Genomic DNA, 23,814 nt, shown 5'->3' on the forward strand with positions numbered 1-23,814 from the left:
TCAGGAACATTCAGGGGTAGCAATTTTCACTGTGTTGAGATAGTTTCTCCACCTTATACATTATTTTCTTTCTAGAATTGGTTTAATCATTCTGTCATTTTTTGTTTAATTATCTCAAGACTTTTCCTATGTCAGCAATTCTAATGTTGATTATGTCTCTTGTGTTTTCTCTTACATTCAATTAATTTATTGTCTATAGTAGAACCATTTTTCTTCTCAATGAATTGCCTCAATTCTGCAACCTTCATTTTTATTTCTTTCCATGGTTTTGTCATCTAGCCTCTGTTGAATTCATGTTATTTTTCTAAACCATAAAACCTTCATGGAAAATTTACTTCTTTGGATTTTTTTTCTTCTAAAATAATTTCTTATCCATTTATTCCTTTTTCTCTTTTTTCTTTCTTTCTTCCATATTTCTGCTAAATACTTGTAATGATGCTATTAGGCTATTTTTCATCTTCCCATTTTAATGCAGGCTCTGTTCTCCATGTATTTTATATTTTAGGAAGTGTGTTTGAATTTTCTTGGACCTCATTTATCCTTTATTAAGACATGTTTATCTTCTCCTCTGATCTACAGCTTGAATGCTGAGTTTTAGTTTGGGTTCATATTCTGAAGATAGAGGAATAAAAGAAGATCAGCTAGACCTAGTCTCCTTTAATGAAAAATTACTAGTTTTCTACCTAATAATAATGGAGGTAAAAGATCTCCTTGCCATGGTTAATAGTTATCTGAGGATTCAGATTATTCTGCAAACTGAGCATGTTCTTCCAGAGGATGTCCATCAGAGTTCTCCATGCTTATCTGTTTTGTAATTTCGTCCCACGTTTATCCAGTGGACTTTGCCACTTCCTTTGCATGCTGCATGTCATACTAAGAGAGAATGATGGGTACTGCCTCATCTTCTCCCTTGACTTCCAATCTTGGGACATCAGTGATACTGTCAGGGTTTGTCTGGCCCTTAAAACCATTTCTAGTGGAGTTTTACAAATGATACTGAATCATTTCAGAATGTCTGTCTTTCCTTGCCAAGACTCTCTGATATTTACAAAATATCAAACCTGTGACCACGGTTGAATTTTTACCTTCCTTTCTTTCTTCTTTAAAAATTTATTTTTAATTTCATTACATAGTTTTGGGTAAGGGGATTCTTGGATTTTATCTCAATCTGCCACAATTATCTATAAGCCCTCATCCATTAGGTTTTGATTCCTCCAGGGCTTTGTTGTCTTCATCACACCACCAGAGGTACTCAGCTTCCTCAGCTAATAATGAGACTTGTTTTTAAATTATCCATCTATGTATGCGGGTGAAAACTAACTATAAAAGCCAATTATTTGTTGTTGTAACACCTGGCACAGGACTCTGGCACTCTAAGAGGATTGTGTTTATTGTGAGAGTAACAGAAATGCTGGTGATTTCAGTGTAAGAGCTTCAGAGGGCTCCAGAGCACTGGCAGCGAGCGCTGCCCTTTTCTACAGACAGGAAATCAGACGCACAACCGCAGTATCTTGCTCAAGGTCAAACAGCTATAGAGGAGGTGTCGGAGCGCCTGTTAGCACTGTGACTGTGTCTTTTAAATGTGCCTTAGGTGAGAAATATTAAACAACAGTCACCCCACTGACTTCCTGATGGTTCTGAACCTGAGGCATGCAGAAGCCCGTGGCTGACACAGGCTCTGAACTTCCAAGAGTAATCAGTCTCCCATGGATGCACAGAGTTGTGGGCATTTTCCCCTACTCATGTTGGTTAATACATTTCCTTCTTTCACTGTGGAATTATACCGGCTTAGAAGCTGCCAAGTTTGCGTCTCTTAAAAAATTCAGCACACACTTTCAGTCATAAAAGCAGAAACCCAACTGCTTCCTGCTGTAGTGAATTGTAAGAGCTGATTGAATCTACCCAAAGGAATCACTTTAAAAATTCAGCTTTGCTGCTCAGGGATGGAAAAGGGCAAGGGAGGATATCGGGTCCTCTAAGGTGGTAGGGAGACAATAAGAAAAAGGAGTCTCTTCCCTCTTCATTCTGAGCTAGGAAACCCCAAGAACCAATGTCTCTAGGTATTCCTCTAGTCCACTCTCTCCTTGGAGTCCTGACCCCAAATCAGCAGTTTATGAGAATGCTAGCAGCAGCTTTGTGAGAATCCCCCTTATCACAGCAAACTTTCTTTAATCACATGAATCTTTTTGTTTTTTATTAATGAGACTTTAGGTCCCTTCACTGGGATAAGTAAAAAAGGCACTTTTAAAAAATGAATGAGGAACTTCCCTGGTGGTCCAGTGAATGGCTCAGACTCCACATTCACAGTCCAGGAGGCCTAGGTTCCATCCCTTGGTCAGGGAAATAGGTACCACATGCCTTAACTAAGCATTGACATGCCTCAACAAGACTCCACATGTCACAACTAATAAAAAGACCCTGCGTGCTGCAACTAAGACCCAGTGCAGTCAAATAAATAATAAGCTAAAGTAAACAAATGTTCTAAACGATAAAAGAAATTATTCCTATGGAAGTGTTATATGCTCTTTATAAATAAAATTAAATCTGAAAAAAAAGAATGGTGTAGTAGAAAGAATAACGTCCTCTCCGAAGATGTTCATATCCTAGTCTTCAGAACTGGCAGCTGTTTTACCTATATGGCAAAAAGAACTTTGCCAGATGGTATTAAATTAAGGATCTGGAGATGGGGAGATGATCCGAGATGATCCATGTGGGTCCAGTGTACACAAGGGTCCCTACAAGGGAAAGGGGACCAGGAGGATGAGAGTCATAGAAGGAAATGTGAGAAGCAGAGGTCACAGGGGAGATTTAAGGAGCTGCACTGACAGCTTCGAGAAGAGGAAGGGGCCATGAGCCGAGGGACGCAGGCGGCCTCTAGACGCCAGCAAAGACCAAGAAATGTCCCCTCAAGCCTCCAGAGAGAACGCAGCCCAGCCAACACAGTTAGAATCCTGACCTCCCGAGCTGTGAGATGATAAAATAGTGGTGCTTCAAGTAACTCCTTTTGTATTAATTTGTTAGAATAGCAGAGGAATGGAAGAACTCTCCGATGTTATTAACTCAGGTAGGCATGTGTGAAAGGAACACACGTCAGTAGATTCAGTCTTGTCTCTTCCTCTGTCTCTGTGGTCTGTTAAATTATTTCACACTTCTGACCTATTGAATTGGTCACAATACTTTGGCTTGCAAGGCATAGAAATCTGATTTATTCTGGATTAGGCAGAAAGGGACTTTTTAGTCTTATCTAATTTAAAGAGCAACAAAGTAAGTATGCGTCCACATACAGTTGGATTTGGGTCAGTTCAGTTCAGTTCAGTTCAGTCGCTCAGTTGTGTCTGACTCTTTGCGACCCCATGAATCGCAGCACGCCAGGCCTCCCTGTCCATCACCAACTCCCGGAGTTCACTCAGACTCACGTCCATCGACTCAGTCAGTGATGCCATCCAGCCATCTCATCCTCTTCCGTCCCCTTCTCCTCCTGCCCCCAATCCCTCCCAGCATCAGAGTCTTTTCCAATGAGTCAACTCTTCGCATGAGGTGGCTAAAGTACTGGAGTTTCAGCTTTAGCATCATTCCTTCCAAAGAAATCCCAGGGCTGATCTCCTTCAGAATGGACTGGTTGGATCTCCTTGCAGTCCAAGGGACTCTCAAGAGTCTTCTCCAGCACCACAGTTCAAAAGCATCAATTCTTCAGCGCTCATGGATTTGGGTAAACAAATGATATTAAATCTCCTCATTTGTGGTTTTCATGTTCCCCTGTTATGTCTTATCCTCAGGGGGTCCGCAAATGGCCAATGCCACAGATGTTATTTACCATAAAGTCTGTTCTTTTGAATCATTTCTTTTTAGACCCTGCGTATAAGGGATATCATACAATATTTCTCTTTTTCTGTCTGACACTTTAACAGTCTCTAGGTCCACCCATGATGCTGCAAATGGTATTACTTCTTAGTGGCTGAGTAATACTGTGTTGTGTATGTGTACCGCATCCTCTTTATCCATCCTTCTCTCGACGGACATCTAGGTGGCTTCCGTGCCTTGGCCATTGTAAACAGTGCTGCAGTGACCAGTGGGCGCATGACCCTTTCAGGCCGCGTTTTCTGAGCTTACGGTTAGCAGCGGCGAGTGGTGTGGGGAAGGGGCACTTAGCGGGGTTGAGACGGCCAGTACGCACTGCTATATTTAAAATGGATAACCAACAACTAACCTACTGTACAGCACAGGGAACTCTGCTCAATGTTATGACGTGACAGCTTGGAAGAGGGGGCCAGTTTGGGGGCGAATGGATACATGTATATATGTATGGCTGAGTCCCTTTGCTGTCCACTGGGAAGTATCACAACATTGTTAATCAGCCATATTCCAATATAAAATATTTTTTTTTCTTAAAAAAAAAAAAGTCTATTCTTGCCCTCTTATGTGTGACTGCAAAGATCAGGTATCTCTAAAAACACTTTGTGCACAGAAATGACCACTTGAGTATTAGCAATTTTTACTAAAATGTCCAACTGGAAATGGTAGAAGTTGCCATCTAAAGCATTGTTTAACACTACAATCTGGTTAGAATAGTGGAATCATACCTACTGCAGCAAAAAGTCCTTGGGACATATTTACTACCATCATGATTTTCAATTCTGATGATAACCTAGATTTAAGTTCCTTTGAATTTGAAAATACTCCTTCCAGCCCTAGAAACTCAATTCCCTCTTTAGCAGCAATTGCTGAGGGGCTTACCCGTAGTTTAGTAACTGAAGGGCGTTGAGATCAAGCTAATTAGGTGATGGCATGCTGACAACCAGAAGGATTTGTTTTGATTTGTGACTCCGACATTCCTGGAGGAAAAACCAACTCGATACAACTTCTGTCTCCAGTTTTTTGTGCCACTTAATTTCGATGCCTACCATTTACAATAACTAGTGGGATTTTTAGAATTCTCACTTCAAAGAGAGCCATCTTCTAATTTATTGGTCTTCCCCATGACACATACGCCAAGGTACTTATGTGTCCTGGTCAGGCTGGGGTCTGAGCTGCGTGCTGCTTTAGGGAAGTGTGGCAGAGGTAAAATGTTTCTGTTTGCTTCATTGCCATGCTGAATAGTTTCTTTGAGGAAAGGAAAAATTGGGGGCTTTTCTGAAAAAATGTAGGTGGTACTGCTGTTCCTGTGTGTAAATGGATGCAGTGAGAGGCTAGGGAGCGTGCAGAGGAGAATTTGGGATAGTGGCTTAGGAATGACCCATCCCCTTGAATTTCACACAACCTGAACCCAATATGAACCAATTTATGTAATATTTTAAGAAAGCCCTGGCTCTTTCTCTTTTGAAACGCTGCTGTTCCTGTCACTGTGATCCATTTCCCTCCAAAACCAATGTTAAACACTTGACTTCTCAACCCAAGGTTTTCTGGAATTCTAAACATCAAAAATGTCCCCTTCCTCCTAGCTCCTGGGAGCTGAAATCCACCCAGTTCTTAGAGATTGCCACCTGGTTGGAAAGCTGGCATAGTCAACATATTTCATGCTGAAAGAACACATGCTTTTGTTGATTTGCACTTGAAAAATTCATACCAGTATCTACAACCAATACAATGCTTGTTCTGAAAGTTAAAAACTAGGAAAGCTATGAGGTTTTTCCCAGGCCAGTTCTTATCAAATCCATCTTAGTCTTACTTGCTGATAATGGGCACACAGATGCACAGGGTATTAATAGCACCACTGAAAGCAACCCCTGCTACTAAGTCCACACTGCATCTGCCTTCCTCACTTAGCTCGTAACAATAGATAAGAGCATCGCTGTCAGTGACAGCATTTCCTCACACAAAGAACAACCATCGTAAGCATTTATCTTCCTCATTTACTTGTTATGCATTTCAATCCCTCCATCAGTTCCTTCCGTCAGAGTAAAGATCTCTTCTCATTTTTGCCCCAGATCTAGGGCTTGTGATCTCTGCATCCCCAGATTCTGTGTTTCTAATTGTACCCTTCCCTACTGGGGACACTGGTCAGATGACTCCTAACACTGGCTGGGACTGACTACTGCTGGCACGAAAAGACTGCAAGGACTTCCCGGGTGGTACAGTAGTTGGGAATCTGCCTGCCAACGCAGGGGTCATGGATGCGATCCCTGGTCTGGGAAGATCCCACATGCCGCAGGGCAACTAAGTCCACGTGCCGCAACCACTGAAGCCTGCACTCCAGAGCCCGTGCTCTGCAACCAGAGAAGCCACCGCAATGAGAAGCCCATGCCCCGCAGCTCGAGAGCAGCCTCTGCTCATAAGAACTAGAGAAAGCCCGCGGCGACAACGAAGATCCAGTGCAGTCAAAATAAGTCAATTAATTAGAAGAACTGTACGAAAAAGGTCTTAATGACCCTGATAACCATGATGGTGTGATCACTCACCTAGAGCCAGACATCCTAGAATGTAAAGTCCAGTGGGCCTAAGAAGCATTACCACAAAGCTAGGGGAGGTGATGGAATTCCAGCTGAGCTATTTCAAATCCTAAAAGACGATGCTGTGAAAGTGCTGCACTCAATATGCCAACAAATGTGGAAAACTCAGCAGTGGCCACAGGACTGGAAAAGTTCAGTTTTCATTCCAATCCCAAAGAAGGGCAATGCCAAAGAATGCTCAAACTACCACACAACTGCAGTCATCTCAGATGCTAGCAAAGTAATGCTCAAAATCCTTCAAGGTAGGCTTCAACAGTATGTGAACCAAGAACTTCCAGATGTTCAAGCTGGTTTTAGAAAAGGCAGAGGAACCAGAGATCAAATTGCCAACATCTGCTGGATCATAGAAAAAGGAAGGGAATTCCAGAAAAAAATCTACTTTTGCTTCATTGACCAGGCTAAAGCCTTTGACTGTATGGATCACAACAACCTGGAAAATTCTTCAAGAGGTGGAATGCCAGACCACCTTATTTGCCTCCTGAGAAACCTGTATGCAGGTCAAGAAGCAACAGTTAGAACTGCACATGAAATAGCAGACTGGTTCCAAACTGGGAGAGGAGTCCGTTGAGGCTGGATATTGTCACCCTGCTTATTTAACTTATGTGCAGAGTACATCATGTGAAATGCCTGGCTGGATGAAGCTCAAGTTGGAACCAAGATTGCCAGGAGAAATATCAATAACCTCAAATATTCAGGTAACATCACCCTAATGGCAAAAAGTGAAGAGGAACTAAAGAGCCTCTTAATGGAGGTGAAAGAGAAGTGTGAAAAAGCTGGCTTAAAACTCAATGTTCAAAAAATGAAGACCATAATCATCCAGTCCCATCTCTTCATGGTAAATAAATGGGGAAACAATGGAAACAGTGACAGAGTTCATTTTCTTAGGCTCCAAAAATCACTGAGGACAGCAAATACAGCCATGAAATTAAAAGACACTTGCTTTATGACAAACTTAGAGAGCATACTAAAAAGCAGAGACATCACTTTTCCAACAAAGGTCCATAGTCAAAACTATGGTTTTCCCAGTAGTCACATACCGATATGAGAGTTGGACCATAAAGGCTGAGTGCTGAAGAACTGATGCTTTCAAACTGTGGTGCTGGAGAAGACTCTTCAAAGTCCCTTGGACTGCAAGGAGATCAAACCAATCAATCTTAAAGGAAATTAACCCTGAATATTCATTGGAAGGACTGATGCTGAAGCTGAAGCTCCAGTTAATTTGGCCACATGATGCAAAGAGCCAACTCATTGGAAAAAGACCCTGATGCTGTGAAAGATTGAGGGCAGGAAGAGAAGGGGCATCACCTCTCCTAGCTTTGTTGAGATGGTTGGATGGTATCATCCACTCAATGGACATGAGTTTGAGCAAACTCCAGGAGATAGTGATCAACAGGGAAAACTGGTACGCTGCAGTCCATAGGGTTGCAAAGAGTCAGATATGACTGAGTAACTGAACAAAGACAAATTAATAAAAAGACTGGAAGTCTGTCAAATCTCGTTCTTGCTCAGGACCTTGGTGGCTGTTGTGTTCCCCACCCACTGCCCCTACCATCTCGGTGAGCTCAGAATGAGACGCTCCCTTTTTTTTTTGAAGAAACGTTTCTTATCCCAGTAGAGTATTTGAATCACCTTGGCAGTTAAAAATAAGACATCAAACATCAGCAGCAATAAAAACAATAAAACCCTAACTAGGAGACACCCTGGATCAGTTTAGTCAGAATCTTGGAGACTGAGACCACGGCTACAGAAAACCACTGTTCTACAGTTATAAATAGTCATAGTGCCCCAGTCTCAATGTCTTTTCAAATACTGGGCTATCTACTGAGATGAAGAAGCAGAGTCAATCTGCAAAACCCCAGCATGGCATTGTAAAGCGCTGGTTTGCCACCAGAGGTGATTTGGCTGCAGACTTGTAGCAACGTCTGAGGATATCTCTGGTTGTCACAGAGGGGCAGGAGGTACTAACAGCACCTAGAGGTAGAGGACAAAGACGCTATGCAGGCTCCAATGCACAGGACGGCCTCCTACAATGAAGACTTTTCTAGCCCAAACTACCCATAGTCCTAATGTTGAGAAAGCCTGCCCTAAAGAAAGGTAACTTTCTCCTTTTGCCAGGACTCTGTATATAAGATCTACTGAACTGCAATTCAAAGTTCCCTAAAGGTCAAAGACTTACTTTGTCCATTTCTCTCTAAGGTGATTATTAAGGTATGCTCTGATTCCTTTACATCATGTTCATATTCCACTTTGGGGCTTCCCCGGTGGCTCAACGGTAAAGAATCCGCCTACAATGCAGGAGACACAGGTTTGACCCCTGGGTCAGGAAGATCCCCTGGAGGAAGAAATGGCAACTCACTCTAGTATTCTTGACTGGAAAATCCCATGGACAGAGGAGCCTGGTGGACTACAGTCCACGGGGCCACAAAGAGTCAGATACGACTTAGCATGAACGCATATTCTGTTTTACTCCAAGAGAAGGTATTTTTAGAGAAGGTGGGCACAATCTAGATTTCTTTGAATCTACTCTTCAGTTGGTTAATGAGAAATTAACCAAAATTCTGTTTCTTCTCCGAACACCATTACAAAGAGAGGGGTAAGGAGAAGGCAGCCTTTACTCTACTAATAAAAAGGACAAACATAAGTCACTCCACTTCTTCCAGCCTTGAATGCAGACATCTGTCTAACACGTGGGCAGCCACCTAATGCTGAAATCTGAAGGCGAGGCTGAGTGAGTGACAACCATCAGCACTGGAACTTTCAAGTCACTGAACCTGCGCAGGCAGCTGCCGGCATCTAACCTGTCTGCCATGCGAGAGAGAGAGACCCCTTGTAGCTTAAGTTAATAAAAGTTTTCAATCACATGGACTAGGAACATCCTTGACTGTGATACAGTGTGTCTGGTAAGAAAGCAGAGAAACATCTTAAAATGAAATCACCTAAATGCAACTTTTCACCACTGAGTTGAAAAATAATCACCATTTTTCTCTTTTGCAATATAAACATTTACTATCTGCATCTGTGTGATACTTTCCCCAGGTGCAGGCAAGGAGGCGAGGAAACTGGAAAGTCAGGTTGCTCTGGTTTTTCACTTGTGTTTGGGAACAAATATAGAAAAATGATTCTCCATAGAGAAGAAAAAGCCAGGATTCAAATTTCCAGGGCCGACTTTTCTCTGTGCCCAGGGCCCCAAGCCCTGAAGCTGGACTCCCCACTCAGGTTTCATAAGCCCAGATGTCCGATTTTGAAAAGCTGCTCTGTGTTGGAAGAGTGGAACTATGTGTGATAGTACGTTAATGTGTCTAATGGTTTTATGTGTCTTCATTTAGAACACAAGAATTTACCAAAAAAGAAATATAATAATGAAAGAATACATCTTAAGGAGTTGTGGCTTAGCATACGGCAGCCGGGCTAAGCATTAAAAATGTTCATATTCTTCTACATTATTATGATTCCAAACTGTGATTATATATTTGTCATTATATATAAAAAGTCAGCTTACAAGCAAAGAACACTTAGCACTGGAGTAGAACGGACTTGAAATTGAATCCTGGTTCCACCATCTGTTGTGGTAGGGGTACCTGCAGCTAGGTCACTGATTACTTATTCAGATTATAACTTTGGACAAGTCATTTAGTCTATCTGAATCTCAGTGTTCTCCGCTGGAAGGGAAATGATTAATACCTGTCATCCAGGTTGTGGGAAGAAATGAAGAAATACCACTGATCTACCGTATCCGCTCTTACAATTACCAGCCAGCACGTGACAGATCAGCAGCCTCCCTCCCTGCCCGAGCCTCTGCAGGAACTTCCCACGGAGTCCCTCTGATAACCTGACCCGCTGAGATGTTCGGTTCACGCCCTGCAACATTCCTGAGCAACTGCTCAAGCCATTTGGACCGAGTTCAATTTAATAAACAGACAGATTCATCTGAGTGAAGATGATCTGTGTTGCCCTCTCTCCAGGGCTCTTGTGGTTGGCAAGGCTGAAAGTCAGAGGTGGACCGGAGGTCGGAACTATTCCCGTTTGGAAGTCAGAGTCGCAGATCCACTGGAGTAGGAGTCCAAGCCTTCCCTGAAGAGCCCTTTTTGCAGTGACACAGAGAGGAAAACCAGATGTGGTTTCATCCTCTCCCTGCACTGCTAGGTCTCCTGCTCCTCTGTAGATTAAAGATTTACACAGGCTCCCTCTCTGATAGTTTACTGATCTTGAATAAAGGAATTCTAGACAAGTTCTTTATTTGGTACAACTTGTCCAAGAGGTATGCAGTATGTCATAAAAGGGTGTCTGCCAGATTGTTTCACTGATTTTTAAACCAAGCTGATTTCTTATTCTGACAACCACAGAATAAGAGTTTCCAAAGCTTGAAACCTAACCTAGTGAATATGAAATGCAAGAGTCAGGTAAATTACAAAGACAGATGATAGATTTCAGTGACTGGGAAAACTGAGGCTTGGGGATTTGCCTCAGTCCAGAACTTACCCTGAATGAGCTAAGGTTCTCCTGAGATCATGTGACTTGGGTCAGACCTCAATTATAACTTAGGATCTGCTATTAAATGTCATGGTACCCTGGAGGTCACACTGCATTTCTAAGTCTTTGCTACCCCATCTGTCATATTAGTTTATTTGGATTCAGATATCACCAATTTAGATGCTACCAGATCTAAACATTGTAAGCCTTTGATTAAAAGCTGTAGCTTTGCCAGATGCAAATTATTATGTATAAAATGGATAAACAAGGTCTGACTGTATAGCACAGGGAGCTATTATATTCAATATTCGATGATAAATCATAATAGAAAAGAATATTTTAAAAAGAATGGATAGGACTTCCCTGACACGCCAAAGATTAAGACTCTGCACTTCCACTGCAGGGAGCACGAGTTCAATCCCTGGTCAGGGAACTAAGATCCCACATGCCGCAGTGTGGCAAAAAAACCCACAATGTACGTGTGTGTGTGTATACATATATACATATATATATGTATGTATGTATGTGTCTGTGTGTGTGTATAACTGAATTCTTTGCTGTACAGCAGAAATTAACATAACATTGTAAATAGCCTATATTGCAATTAAAAAAAAATTTAATGGTAGTTTTGCAAAGTTGCATGGATGGTGATAATTAAATAGTTGTAATACTTCCTGATCCCCATCATGCCATGTATGGAATCAAGCTCTGTGTTCTGGGGCTGGAATACTGCCGTTTCAGTATTACACAGACTTCTCTTTCAGTACACACATGACGGGATAAAAGTCAAACTTGCCTAAAACGCTCTTCTGGATATGGAGGAGTGAGAAACGTCTTCATCACAGATTCATTTGCAAGCAGCTAACATATATTATTGATCCTTGGAGTTTATAAAAATTGGAGCCTATTAGGCTATTTCACTAGACCCTTTTATCTCAAGTTGAAAAAATACAGAGGTATAGATATTCTAGTACCGTACAAAGAGCAGAAAAGTGACTGCACAGTTAAATTGCACAGGCATGCAGCGCCACCTGTTGGCTGCTCTGTTAATCACTGCTGCTGCTGCTGCTAAGTCACTTCAGTCGTGTCCGATTCTGTATGACCCCATGGACTGTAGCCCACCAAGCTCCTCTGACCATGGAATTGTCGAAGCAAGAATAGTGGAGAGGGTACCATTCCCTTCTCTAGGGGCTCTTTCTGACCCAGGAATCGAACCTGCATCTCCTGCACTGCAGGTGGATTCTTTACCATCTGAGCCACCAGGGAAGCCCCCAAAACAGAACTGATCTCCAAAATACTGTGCAAAACAAGGGGGCAGGTTAAGTGAAGGTCAAATGCAAGTTAAACTCTTAGTTTCAAAGAAGATGCATGTCCTTGGATAACGAGTGGTGCATGTTAATTCTAGATGGCCATGTGGTAACAACTGATTTTCATTCACTATTTTTGATGAAGCACTAAGGAGAAAAATGAAGACACGGAATGATAAGGTTTCAGAATTGGATAAGTCTTTAAATAATAGCATAATCTATTTGTTATGGATATGAGAAAACCAAGGTTCTAGGACACTATATATTTCAGAGCTTCAGAGCTCAGCAGTGTGGGTACCAGGACCAGAACACACTTCTTCAGATGTTTAGTTCTTTCTTGATGACTTTAAGAAATTTCATTTTCATAACCCAAGTCCATTTTTATTTAATACTATGTTACTTCATTTAACGCTATGTTATTACTTTGTAATAACAAAATAATCCTAATTTCTTTCTCCAGTCTCATCATTGCTGTCATTTATATCACGTATACATAAACATACATACAGTGTGGACAAATTATTTTCAGTTCAGTTCAGTTGCTCAGTCGTGTCCGACTCTTTGCGACCCCATGAATCGCAGCACACCAGGCCTCCCTGTCCCTCACCAACTCCCGGAGTTCACTCAGACTCAAGTCCATCGAGTCAGTGATGCCATCCAGCCATCTCATCCTCCGTTGTCCCCTTCTCCTCCTGCCCCCAATCCCTCCCAGCATCAGAGTCTTTTCCAATGAGTCAACTCTTCGCATGAGGTGGCCAAAGTACTGGAGTTTCAGCTTTAGCATCATTCCCTCCAAAGAAATCCCAGGGCCAATCTCCTTCAGAATGGACTGGTTGGATCTCCTTGCAGTCCAAGGGACTCTCAAGAGTCTTTTCCAACACCACAGTTCAAAAGCATCAATTCTTCGGCACTCAGCCTTCTTCACAGTCCAACTCTCACATCCATACATGACCACAGGAAAAACCATAGCCTTGACTAGATGAAACTTTGTTGGCAAAGTAATGTCTCTGCTTTTGAATATGCTATCTAGGTTGGTTATAACTTTTCTTCCAAGGAGTAAGTGTCTTTTAATTTCATGGCTGCAGTCACCATCTGTAGTGATTTTGGAGCCCAGAAAAATAAAGTCTGACACTGTTTCCACTGTTTCCCCATCTATTTCCCATGGAGTGGTGGGACCGGATGCCATTTTAGATCAACTGAAAAAAAGCAAAAAGCTTTAATTTTACCTTTAAAGGTAAAGGTAAAATTACCTTTTACAACAACACAAGAGAAGACTCTACACACAGACATCACCAGATGGTCAACACCAAAATCAGATTGACTATATTCTTTGCAGCCAAAGATGGAGAAGCTCTATACAGTCAGCAAAAACAAGACCAGGAGCTAACTGTGGCTCAGATCATGAACTCCTTATTGCCAAATTCAGACTGAAATTGAAGAAAGTAGGGAAAACCACTAGACCATTCAGGTATGACCTAAATCAAATCCCTTATGACTACACAGAGGAAGTGAGAAATAGATTTAAGGGATTATATCTGATAGACAGAGTGCCTGATGAACTATGGATGGAGGTTCATGACATTGTACAGGAAACAGGGATCAAGACCATTCCCAAGAAGAAGAAACGCAAAAAAGCAAAATGGCTGTCTGGGGAGGCCTTACAAATAGCTGTGAAAAGAAGAGAAGCAAAAAGCAAAGGAGAAAAGGAAAGACATACCCATTTGAATGCAGAGTTCCAAAGAATAGCAAGGAGAGATAAGAAAGCCTTCCTCAGTGATCAGCGCAAAGAAATAGAGGAAAACAACAGAATGGGAAAGACTAGAGATCTCTTCAAGAAAATCAGAGATACCAAGGGAATATTTCATGCAAAGATGGGCTCAATAAAGGACAGAAATGATATGGACCTAACAGAAGCAGAAGATATTAAGAAGAGGTGGCAAGAATACACAGAAGAACTGTACAAAAAAGATCTTCACAACCCAGATAATCACGATGGAATGATCACTCACCTAGAGCCAGACATTCTGGAATGTGAAGTCAAGTGGGCCTTAGGAAGCATCACTATGAACAAAGCTAGTGGAGGTGATGGAATTCCAGTGGAGCTATTTCAAATCCTGAAAGATGATGCTGTGAAAGGGCTGCACTCAATATGCCAGCAAATTTGGAAAACTCAGCAGTGGCCACAGGACTGGAAAAGGTTGGTTTTCATTCCAATTCCAAAGAAAGGCAATGCCAAAGAAACTACCACACAATTGCATTCATCTCACAGGCTAATAAAGTAATGCTCAAAATTATCCAAGTGGGGCTTCAACAGTATATGAACCAAGAACTTCCAGATGTTCAAGGTGGTTTTAGAAAAGGCAGAGGAACCAGAGATCAAATTGTCAACATCCATTGGATCATTGAAAAAGCAAGAGAGTTCCAGAAAAACATCTACTCCTGCTTTATTGACTATGCCAAAGCCTTTGACTGTGTGGATCACAATAAACTGTGGAAAATTCTGAAACAGATGGGAATACCAGACCACCTGACCTGCCTCCCAAGAAATCTGTATGCAGCTCAGGAAGCAACAGTTAGAACTGGACATAGAACATTAGACTGGTTCCAAATAGGGAAAGGAATACGTCATGGCTATATATTGTCACCCTGCTTATTTAACTTATACACAGAGTACAACATGAGAAACGCTGGGCTGGAGGAAGCATAAGCTGGAATAGAAATATCAATATCAGATATGCAGATGACACCATACTTATAGCATAAAGTGAAGAACTAAAGAGCCTGTTGATGAAAGTGAAAGAGGAGAGTGAAAAAGTTGGCTTAAAGCTCAACATTCAGAAAACTAAGGTCATGGCATCTGGTCCCATCACTTCACAGTAGATAGATGGGGAAACTGTGGAAACAGTGAGAGACTTTATTTTTTTGTGCTCCAAAATCACTGCAGATGGTGACTGCAGCCATGAAATTAAAAGATGCTCACTCCTTGGAAGGAAAGTTATGACCAACCTAGATAGCATATTAAAAAGCAGAGACATTACTTTGCTAACAAAGGTCCGTCTAGTCGAAGCTATGGATTTTCCAGTGGTCATGTATGGATTGTGAGAGTTGGACTATAAAGAAAGCTGAGTACTGAAGAATTGATGCTTTTGAACTGTGGTGCTGGAGAAGACTCTTGAGAGTCCCTTGGGCTGCAAGGAGATCCAACCAGTCCATCCTAAAGGAGATCAGTCCTGGGTGTTCATTGGAAGGACTGATGTTGAAGCTGAAACTCCAATACTTTGGCCACCTGATGCAAAGAGTGAGCCATTTGGAAAGACCCTGATGCTGGGAAAGATTGAGGGCAGGAGGAGAAGGGGACAACACAGGATGAATAGTTGGCTGGCATCACCGACTCAATGGACATGAGTTTGAGTAAACTCCAGGAGCTGGTGATGCACAGGGAGGCCTGGCGTGCTGCAGTCCATAAGGTCACAAAGAGTTAGACATGACTGAGCGACTGAACTGAACTGAACTTATCTTTAAAAAAAGAAAATTCATTTTCAGAAATCTTTATAGTCTCTATTTTTAATAGTATTCTATTGAGAACCAGAGGCATCTCACAATATTACTTAAATTCACACCATTCAGGAAGCAATCTGGAGAAGGCAATGGCACCCCACTCCAGTACTCTTGCCTGGAAAATCCCATGGACGGAGGAGCCTGGTAGGCTGCAGTCCATGGGGTCGCTAGGAGTCAGACACGACTGAGCGACTTCAATTTCACTTTTCACTTTCATGCATTGGAGAAGGAAATGGCAACCCACTCCAGTGTTCTTGCCTGGAGAATCCCAAGGATAGGGGAGCCTGCTGGGTTGCCGTATCTGGGGTCGCACAGAGTCGGACACGACTGACGCAACTTAGCAGCAGCAGGAAGCAATCTCCACAATAACCTATTTCTAGCTGCCAGTCAAAAACATTCACTATGTGTTATAATGCTTAAAGAATCAAAACTTGCCAAAGGACAACTTTCCTTCTCATCCTTCACCTCAGCAATTCATTCATTTTTTCCCCCACTGAGTTTATGGTATCCAATAAGGGGATATAACTCCCTTGAAACATACATGACTTGCAGGTTGTGGTTCCCTACGACGCTAACGGCTCACTGGAGACAGCCAAGTCCAATGAACAACAGCACTCCTATGGCAACTACATCTCCAGGCTCATCCAAAAGGAATGGAAACTCAATTGAGAAATGGGTCATCAAAGCATAGACAGGGTATGTCAGAGAGAAATGTTAGTGAATGCCACTCTTGGTGATTGAAGACCAGTAAGGTCTCATAAGTACCATTCGGGACACAATTCAAGAAATACCTACGAAGATCCATAGTTTTTAGAACTATGCAGTGTTCCAAATGTAAAGAAACTTATCTCTATTTTTTTTATTCAGTAAATAATTAGCAATTCATTAATTTGGGCTTCCCTGGTGGTTCAGATGATAAAGAGCCTGCCAGCAATTCAGGAATCCCAGGTTTGATACCAGGGTTGGGAGGACCCCCTGGAGAAGGGAATTGCTACTCACTGCAATATGCTTAGCTAGAGAGCTCCATGGACAGGGGAGCCATGCAGACTACAGTCCACGGGGTTGCAAAGAGTCAGACACAACCGAGTGACTAACATTAAGAGAAATAATACTTAGGCTCCCTTCCTGAGAGCACCAGCAGGGAAGAGACCTTGGGAGGTGAGGTCTTGCTTCCTGGTCAGTTTTGAGGGTACAGTTTGACAAGGAGGGAAGCTTTAGGGAGGAGAGGAAAGCAGATCACATCAAATCAGATCGGATGAAGGCTGCCTTAGGGCCTGCAATGTGGCCTTAAGGACTTGGTATATTGGAGATGTGTATGGATCCTCAAGCTAATTCCCCAAATTCAGTCCACTGCCCAAATCAGAAGGCTGAGGGCTGTCCATTATCTTCCCTCCCTTTCAGCCTTTATCATTTGCATCACTTCCAAACTACATGAATCTCCTTCCCCTCCATTCGCACTGCTCTGGGGCATGTTTGACCTACTGCCCTGCAACTGTCTCCAAACTAACCCCCTCTCTTTCAACTCCCATTTTCCACGCTGCCACCACCTAATCCTTTTGAAATGCAATCAATCTTGTCCTGTCCTTGCTTGAAGCCATTGGGCAGGGACAAATTTCAAGCTTCTTCGTGCCGTATATAAGACTTCCCAATTTGGCTCAGAATTCCTATTCAACCTTACTTCCCTGCTCAACACTTTCAATTTCCCCTAAATTTCACCTCCCTTTATCCACACACTTGTCTGACTACGGCCTGTCGGTCGTCCAGCCTGTCACGTCCTTTGCTACCATCACTGGGCAAACTCTCATTCATCCTTCAAGGCCCACCGTCTGTGATCACTGTCAGGGAGGAGCCTTCTCTGCAGTGGTTCAGGCAGATGCTTCTCTGCCTCGTGTCCCTGTAGTCTGTCTCCTTATTACTTACGTGGAGCGATATGAAAGCCTAAAGCCCACTAGCATGTCTCACATAAGACCACGAGTTTCCTCATAGAAAGATCCTGACAGGTCTTTTTAGCAGTTCAAATTCTTCTCAGGTACAGTTCCACAAATGTTCACTGAAGGTTAATCATGAATCTTTCACTGCACTAAGCACCAGAGAGGCAAAGATTAGACATAAATGGCATCTGTTGTAATTTCACCCAAGGTCTGTCTCCTTTGCGTCCTAAGTATACAAAGAGTTGGAGAGCAGAGAATTGTGTGTGCTCTACACTGGCTGACCTCCACTGCGACGTGGCGATTCTCTGGTATACCAGAATCAGTGGTGAGACATAGTGCATGTAATGTGTGTAATTTTAGCTCTTCCCAGTGCTCTGGTTAGAGAAGGCGATGGCACCCCACTCCAGTACTCTTGCCTGGAAAATCCCATGGACGGAGGAGCCTGGTGGGCTGCAGTCCATGGGGTTGCTAAGAGTTGGACACGACTGAGCAACTTCACTTTTCACTTTCATGCACTGGAGAAGGAAATGGCAACCCACTCCAGTGTTCTTGCCTGGAGAATCCCAGGGATGGGGGAGCCTGGTGGGCTGCTGTCTAAGGGGTCGCACAGAGTTGGACACGACTGAAGCGACTTAGCAGCAGCAGCAGCAGTGCTCTGGTATCTGGACAAAACAGACGATGATGTCATCATCTGTTGTGATGACGATGATGTAGATGATGTAGATGACACCATCTACATCACCATCTTGATTGTGACGTGTACTGCCCTAGGCATTTGTAACCTGGGTACTATATCCCAGGATATGACATGACATATTTGTGGTACATGTAAACATTGGTTGGAAGGATGTGTGAGTGGATGAGTTAATGGATAAGCTGCTGGTTGATGTGCATATGGATAAATTCGAGCTCCTGATCTTCGTCGATGAGTGTCCACTGCAGTTGAGAATTAACACTGTGGCCTTTCTTGTGGTTGCCCAGTGGAGAGGGCTTGGGAGAAGGATGGAGTGGAGTATCTATGTGTGTAACTGAGTCACTTTGTTGTACAGAAGAAATGAACACAACAGGGTAAATCAACTATATTTCAATTAAAAACAAAACAAACACCTGTTGACTTTAAGGTGGATACTGTTTGCTGACACTTAGAACGAGCTCTGTTTTTCTGGGCTGTCCCCTGCTGTGTGTAGGCATAAACTACAGGGACTTCCCTGCTGGTCCAGAGGTTAAGTTCACCATCCAATGCATGAGACTTGGGTTGCATCCCTGGTTGGGGAGCTCAGATCTCACATGCCTTATGGCCAACAAAGCAGAAGGGGATAAAAAGCCCTTATTCTCCATTATGTGTGGGTGCTATAGCTAAGTGAGCACTGACCTATGGCCAACATGGGGTTTTCCTTGTGGTTCTCAGATCATCTTACAAGAAATAACCCCTGGTGCCACAGGCAACTGACTGCATGGTGGTGGCTTTGTTGAAATTCCCAAACTTCTAAATTCCCTGCCAGTTCCCCTCAACCTGAGAACAAAATTCATAATTCATGAGATATTGGGTAAAATACTGAAAAGAGTTTTAACTCTTATTTCACCTACCAAAACTTGAATGCAAGACCTAAATTGATCAAACTGTTTTTAAGTAACTGAACTACAATCCAAGAATAAGTTCCAGAGTATTTATAGGGATACAAAAATATCCAACATCTAAAAAGTTAAAATCCACAGTGTCTGTGTCCAGTATAAACATACTGCATATGTAATGAAACAGAATACTACAACCATAATGAGAAAAATAAATCAATTAGAAATGAGTCAGATGAGGATTAATCAACAAGAACATTAAAGTAATCATTCTAACTATATTCCATATGTTCAAGAACTAGAGGAAAGATTTAACATGTTAAGTAGAGATATAAGAATACATATTTTTAAAAGACCTAAATCAAACTTCAAAGGATGAAAATACATTAATGGCAGATTAGAAATTAGAAAATATTAGAGAACACAAGAATCTAGAATTAGAAACTATCCACAATGAAACTCTAAGGAAAAAATACTGGAAAAAAAAGAAAAGAATGAATAGAGTATTCATGAGCTGTAGGAAAACCTTAGTGGTTTAACATACATGTAATTGGTATTCACAATGGGAGGAAGGACAGAAAAAATAGTTGAAGACACAGAGGTTGAAAACTTTCTAAATTTGATAAAAATTACAAATCCACAGACCCAAGAAGCTCAATGATCTGGAAGGACAAGAAATCTGAACAAAACTTCAGCAAGGCATATCATGATTTATTTGCTTACAACCAGTGCTAAAGAGAAAACTCTTGAAAGTTGATGTAGAATAAAGAAACACTATATACAGAGGAAAGAAATAAAAGATAAAGATGACAGAAAATTTCTTGTTGAAGACAATGCAAGATAGAAGACACTTTGTTTTAGTAACATTTTTAAAGTACTGAGAGGAAAAAATGTCAACTTTGAAATCTTTACCCACCAAAAATACATTTCAAAAATGAAAGTGAAATAAAATCTTTTTCAAATACATCAAAGCTGAAAGACTTTGTTTCTCTCAGACCTAAAAATGTTAAGGAAGTCCTTCAAGCAGAAGAAAAATGGTATCAGACAGAAATCAAGATCTGTAGAAAAGACAGCAGCACCATAAATGTCAACTAAGTGCGTAAATGCAAATAATTTTTTGTTGTTATTTAATTCTCTGTAAAAGATAATCAACCGTTCAGAGCAAAATACTAATCTATTGTAAGGTTTATATTATTTATAAAAATAGAATATCTGACAACAATAGCACAAAGTCCAGGAGAGGAGAAATAGGTATAAAAGGTTCTTGTATTGATAAAAACGAAGTATTGTAATATTATGTAAAGATATATCCTGATGAGAATGGATTCTATAAACTCTAAAGCAAAGTATAACAACAGAAGCTGACATCAATAAGCCAGAGATGAAACAAAAACATCATTAATCAAAAAAAAGTCAGAACATTTTTAAAAATTAACGAAGACTGACTTCCCTGGCAGTGCAGTGGTTAGGACTTCGCCTTCCAATGCAGCGGGTACAGGTTTGATCCCTGGTCAAGGAGTTAAGATCTCACATGCCTTATGGCCAAAACAACAACACATAAAACAGAAGCAATATTGCAACAAATTCAATACACACTTTAATAATGGTCCGGATCAAAAAACATATTTTAAAAAATTAACAAAGAATAGGTCAGACCAAAAGAAAATGAGTAACAAGTTGATATATTTTAATGCATTCATACCAATAATAACACTGAATACAAATGATCTAAGTATCTCAAGTAAAGGTGAAAACTGTCAGATTGGATATAAAGCAACACAACTCTAGGCTGCCATACTAATCTTACGTTAAATAAAAACACAGCAGTTATCCAATAAAATGATGGAAAAAAGATAAACCACACTTTTAAAAGAAACCAGGAGTAGCTTCTATATATTAATACCAATGAAGATTTAAGAGAAAAAGATATTATCAGGATGTACGTATATATGTATGTGAAAGTCGCTCAGTCATGTCTGACTCTTTGTGACCTCTTTGCCGTGCCAGGCTCCTTTGTCCCTGGAATTCTCCAGGTAAGAATACTGAAGTGGGTAACTGTTTCCTTCTGCAGGGGCTCTTCCCAACCCAACGACAGAACCCAGGTCTCCCGCATTGCAGGTGGATTCTTTGCCATCTGAGTCATCAGGGAAGCACATTTTAAGGATAACTCAATTCATCAATAAAACATACAAAATTTAGATGCTTATGCAATTAATATCAGAGCTATTTCTGTACACATGAAAGAGAAATTGATAAAACTGCACATAAATATGGAGAAGGCAATGGCACCCGACTCCAGTACTCCTGCCTGGAAAATCCCATGGACGGAGGAGCCTGGAAGGCTGCAGTCCATGGGGTCGCTGAGTGTCGGACACGACTGAACGACTTCACTTTCACTTTTCACTTTGCTGCATTGGAGAAGGAAATGGCAACCCACTCCAGTGTTCTTGCCTGGAGAATCCCAGGGACGGGGGAGCCTGGTGGGCTGCCGTCTATGGGGTCACACAGAGTCGGACACAACTGAAGCAACTTAGCAGCAGCAGCAGCAGCACATAAATAGGTAAATCCACAACTGTAGTTGGCAATTTCAAAAACACTTTTTTGACTAGTATTTGTTATTCAGCCACTCAGTCATGTCCAGCTTCTTGAGACCCCATGGACTGAACACACTAGGCTTCCCTGTCCTTCACCATCTCCTGGAGCTTGCTCAAGCTCATGTCTATCGAGTCGGTGATGCCATCCAACCACCACATTCCCCATCATCTCCTTCTCCTGCTGCCTTCAATCTTTACCAGCATCAGGATCTTTTGTAATGAGTTGTCTCTTCACATCAGGTGGCCAAAGTATTGGAACTTCAGCATCAGTCCTTCCAATGAATATTCAGGATTGATTTCCTTTAGGTTTGATCTTGCAGTTCAAGGGACTCTCAAGAGTCTTCTCCAGCACCATGGTTCAAAAACATCAGTTTTTTGGTGCTCAGCTTTCTTTATGGTCCAACTCTCACATCCATACATGACTACTGGAAAAGCCATTGTTTTGACTATACAGACCTTTGTTTGACTAGTATAGATGTTAACAAAACTATTAACCATTATGACCTATTTGATGTTATAGATCACACCACGCCCAAACCATAGTATAGACATTTTCTGCAAGTGCAGAGCCACTCTTTACCATGACAGACTATTCTGGGTCATTAAAAACAGTCTCAATAAATATAAAATATTCTAATCATACAAGTCAAGGCTATGGTTTTTCCAGTGGTCATGTATGGATGTGAGAGTTGGACTATAAAGAAAGCTGAGCGCTGAAGAATTGATGCTTTTGAACTGTGGTGTTGGAGAAGACTCTTGAGAGTCTCTTGGACTGCAAGGAGATCCAACCAGTCCATCCTAAAGGAGATCAGTCCTGGGTGTTCTTTGGAAGGACTGATGTTGAAGCTGAAACTCCAGTACTTTGGCCATCTGATGCGAAGAGCTGAGTCATTGGAAAGACCCTGATGCTGGGAAAGATTGAGGGCAGGGGAAGAAGGGGACAACAGAGGATGAGATGGTTGGATGGCATCATTGACTCAATGGACATGGGTTTGGGTGGACTCTGGGTGTTGGTGATGGACAGGGAGGCCTGGCGTGCTGAGGTTCATGGGGTCACAAAGAGTCAGACACGACTGAGCGACTGAACTGAACTGAATCATACAAAGTATACCCTTTACTGTAATAGAATTAAATTAGAAATTAATAATAGAACTCTGAAAAAAATCTTCAAATATTTTGGAAAAAAAAAAGTACTATATAACCAACAGGTCAAACAAGAAGTAAAAAAGAAATAAGAAGATCAATTAATTGAATGCAAATAAAACAAGGCATTTCAAAATATGTGGGCTGTGGTGAAGGCAGTAATAAAAACTGATAGCACCCAATTCCTATATTTGATAATAAGAAAGCCTCAAATCAATTATTTATTTTCTTTCTTAAGAGAATGAAATAAGAAAATCAAATTACATTCAGAGTAAGGAAAAGAAATAAAATAATAATAAAAAAATAACTGAAATAGAAAACAGAAAAATAGTAGAGAAAATCAATGAAACCAACAGCAGTTTCTGTGAAAGCATCGATAAAACTGATCAAAAAAAATTTGAGCCAAATTGAATAGGAAGTAAGACAGCAAATGCAGCTCTTAAGCATCAGGAATAAGAGAGGTAAAACTACTAGATGGATTCTACAAGCATTAAAAAGGATACTAAAGAAATATTGTGAGCAACATTATGCCATCAGCCTCAACATCTTAGATGAAAGGAATGAATTCCATAGAAGGCACAAACCACCAAGCACACTTAATACAAACAAGCAGCTGACAGGAATGTACTAGACCTAAGAAGAATCCAGCTTGCACCTTGAAAACGCCCCACAAAGAAAACCTCCGGTGCAGATGGCTTCCCTGGAGAATTCTCTCAAATATTTAAGGAAGAAACAATATTAATTGTGAACAAATTCCTCCCAGAAAATTGGGGAATTGAGTATCCTTCCCAAC

The 23,814-nt window shown here is 41.5% G+C and overlaps 1 long non-coding RNA gene across 1 annotated transcript in view; it reads right to left on the minus strand.

Moving 5' to 3' along the window:
• LOC129634995 (uncharacterized) overlaps nucleotides 1–23,814 on the minus strand; it is a 77,886-nt gene that overhangs the window by 41,474 nt on the left and 12,598 nt on the right. The gene's annotated exons all lie outside the window — the stretch shown is intronic.

Source organism: Bubalus kerabau, chromosome 20 (assembly GCF_029407905.1).
Source record: "Bubalus kerabau isolate K-KA32 ecotype Philippines breed swamp buffalo chromosome 20, PCC_UOA_SB_1v2, whole genome shotgun sequence".
In the NCBI taxonomy this organism is placed as follows: domain Eukaryota; kingdom Metazoa; phylum Chordata; class Mammalia; order Artiodactyla; family Bovidae; genus Bubalus; species Bubalus kerabau.